Source organism: Hipposideros armiger, unplaced genomic scaffold (genome assembly GCF_001890085.2).
Source record: "Hipposideros armiger isolate ML-2016 unplaced genomic scaffold, ASM189008v1 scaffold_587, whole genome shotgun sequence".
Taxonomy (NCBI): Eukaryota; Metazoa; Chordata; class Mammalia; order Chiroptera; family Hipposideridae; genus Hipposideros; species Hipposideros armiger.
In genome coordinates this window covers 798,766-802,303 of record NW_017731937.1, presented here as the reverse complement: position 1 = coordinate 802,303, position 3,538 = coordinate 798,766, and the positions used below count along the sequence as shown (strand labels likewise).

The window sequence follows — 3,538 nt, the reverse complement described above, 5'->3', positions numbered from 1 at the left end:
GCTAGTTATCACTTCAAGAGAATGTCTGAAATGCCTCAAGTAGACTGTACATTCTATAGATATATGCCAATTTCCTCAGATATGACACTGCTTCTAGAACATTCTATGTTCCCATTAGAGTACATGACTTTTAGGAAACAAGACCCTTCTGTCCCTGAACATAATTTCAAAATTCATATTAGTACCAAACATTCTAACTATAATGGAAACTTAAGAAAAAAAAATCTCAGTGGAGGTTTAAATATGAGGTTAAATATCAATACTTCATCAACCAAACAAGTTGGGTTCCAGCATATTTTTAAGGTCTGATTTTTCAGTTCCTCCTCTTTAGACTTTTTTTGATTCAGTAGATTTCCACTCCATTACCACCACATATTTTTATCTATTTGCTCTCTTTCATTTTATCAATAAGAATGTGCATTGGAAGGAACATTGATATTTGATGAATAGACTTTTTGAGCATGCTTAACTAGTGAGCACAAATTAACAACTTATTGCCAAGCTCCATATAATTTTAATGAAAATTACTTTGCAAGGTGTTCTTTATCAACTTCATAAGCAACCTTCATGAAATCCCACAGTCTTTGCTTTGCCAAAAAATTTTGCCTAATTGAATTAGCTGCTAGAAGTCTAGCTACCTTCACTTCAAGGTGTCACAGGCACAGCTATGTTTAAAAAAAGAGTGAAGCAGAAAATGGCACTTGCGAATGAGCAAAGTTTGTGACGTGGCGAGGTTTTTCCCTCTGAATGAGGCTTTCTTCCCTGGATGGGACAAAGTGCACGTTCCTTGCAGAGCAGCACTGGTACAATCAGTAGGAAGTGTATGTGCAGGGAGGAGCCCGGGATTCTAGCACCTTCCCTGGCTGCATCAACAATGTTAAGCTCTTTGAAGACCAGGTAAACTGGTGCCCCAAGAAGGGCCTGGTGGAAGGTGAGGACTACGTGCTGTTCCCTGCAGCTGCTTGACATTGTCTGGTTGGCTGGTATGGTCTCGGGCATGGCCAGCTGCTCATTGAAAGCACGGCCCAGAAGGTCAAAGTGTACCCAGTAGAACTGCTGTTTGTCCAGTACAGTGATATGGGCACACTCCACACTGCTCAATTTCAACCAAATAAATTCTATTGACCTAGCTTTGGGCACCCTTCGAGGGCAGTTTCTGGTCCGCCCCAAGGCAGAGACATGACCCTGGGTCAAGAACGCACAGGGCTCTTTTGCGAGGTTATGCAACACATGTGTCACAGTGCTTGACGCTGCTCTCACATCTGGGCAGTTGGTCATCATGGATACCGGAAGCAAGGATGGCACTTGGCCCAGAGCACAGACACTCTGAGAACAGAGTTTCGAAGAAGGGAAGGACTTCCAGGGCCAGCGCAGGCATCTGTGGTAGCACCTATCTGGGCAACACGTGTTCATGAACTCGGTCTGCAGTGCCTCAGCAACGTGCCATAACTCACCAAGAACTTCCTCAAAAATCGCTCCCTGGAAGAGCTCAACTTCTGCAACCCACTGGGCATGAAGGGTGAGACGGCACAGGCTATGTGGACCTTGTGAAGCAGGCCAGGTCTGACCACCACCACTCTACCATGCTCCAAGGGTTCAAGACCAAGGTCGGTCACTTTGCATCCCAGCTTCTGGGCTACCAGCAGCATGACTCACAGGAGCTGCTGTTGCTCCTCCCAGATGGGCTGCATGAGAACCTTAATCTTGTCAAGAAGAAGGAATCTGTGGAGTTGTGCGATGCCGCTGGGTGGCAAGATTATGAGGTTGCTCAGGAGGCCAGGCAGAACCACAAATGGAGGAACCATTCTGTCATTGTAGACACTTTCCTCGACCTATTCAAGTCCACGCTGGTTGCCCCGACTGTGGCAACGTGTCTGTGACCTTCGATCCCTTCTGCTACCTCAGTGTTCCACTGCCTGTCAGCCACAAGAGGGCCATGGAGGTCTTCTTTGTCTTCGTGGACCACTGCCACAAACCAGAGTGGCACCGGCTCATTGTCTCCAAGAAAGGCAAGATCTTGGATCTATGTGTGGCTCTGACCAAACACACTGGTGTCTCACCAGAAAGGATGATGGTGACCGATATCTTTAGTCACTGATTCTATAAGATCTACCAGCTGGAGGAGTCTCTGAGAATCATCTTGGACCAAAATGATAACTTCATATATGATGTGTCGGGCAGGTCTGACATCTGTGAGAACTCCAGGGAAGACAGGGTGCTCCCTATCTACCTGCGGGAGTGTACCCCAGCCTGCAACTACAGTAACTCCTATTATGGTCTGATGCTCTTTGGGCACTCACTCCTGGTGTTGGTACCCTAGGACCAGCTCTCCTGGGACTCCCTGTTACCACATCTTGCTGTACCGCCTCTCATGCTACGTCACCAGACCCAGCTCGGATGACGAAGATGATGGAGATGAGAAAGACATGGAGAATAAGGACAGCATCCCCAATCCTGGACACGTGTCTGGGGGCAGCTCCAAGGACCCTGGGCCAGGGCAGGCTGAGCCCAGCTCTGGAGTCGCAGGTGGGTGCCGGGCCCTGTGGACAACTCTCCTGGACCACCTCACTGGCCCCAGAGAGCAGGGCGCAAGCACCTGTTTCCCCCTGCAGACATTGAACTCCAACAGGACCAGCCACTGCTCGAACTTTAACGAGGATACTCATGCCCAGCCGTACACATGGGAGCCAAGTGTTACACATGGGAAGAAGTGTTACTATAACGAGGTGAATGGAGGCTGAGGGCTACGTGAAGCATGACTGTGCTGGGTGTGTGCGGAAGAAGGCTCCGGTGTGGCTGTGGGAGTGCACTGAGCTCTTCACCGCTATGGAGACCCTGGAGAAGGAAAACCCCAGGTTCTGCCTGTCCTGCAAGCAGCACCAGCTGGCCACCAAGAAGCTGGACCTGTGGAAGCTGCTGGAGACGCTCATTATCTACCTGAAACACTTTCCCTATACCAACTTCTTCCACGAGAAGCTGGACACCCTTAGGAGTTTCCTCTGCGGGATCTGGACTTTTCTGAGTTTGTCATCAAGCCGCAGAATGAGTCAGCCCCACAGCTGTACAAATACGGCCTCATCGCGCTGTTCAGCCATTATGGGGGCCTGCGTCATGGACACTACCCAACATTCGCCTGCAACAGGGACAGTGGCCAGTGGCCCTACTTTGATGCCACAGTGTCTCGCCTATGACAGAGAATCAGATTGAATCCAAGGCAGCCTACGTCCTCTTCTACCAACACCAGGATGTGGCTTGTCGCCGGCAACCCCAACCTGGCTTGTCTGACCCCCCCTGCATCCTTCACCCAACTCTGAGTTCATGGATGTAACTGAGCAGGCCCTGGCCCTACCACAGGCATGGAAGCTGAATCTCCACTGTCTTCCTTCCCCTCTTCAACCCCGCCCTCTCAACGGTCCTTTTGACTGTCCTCAATGGTGTTTGGTGCCACGGTTACGTGCCAGGCAGGTATGCAGGGTTAGTTGTGGCTACTGTTCTCCTGCGCCACCATATTGCTGCTTTCTGGGGAAGAAGAGGTCGT

At 49.9% G+C, this 3,538-nt stretch overlaps 1 pseudogene; it reads left to right on the top strand.

Annotated features, from left to right (window-relative positions):
- Window positions 1-747: 747 nt before the first annotated feature.
- Window positions 748-3,328, top strand: LOC109371709 (ubiquitin carboxyl-terminal hydrolase 11 pseudogene; annotated as a pseudogene).
- The last annotated feature ends 210 nt before the right edge of the window (window positions 3,329-3,538 follow it).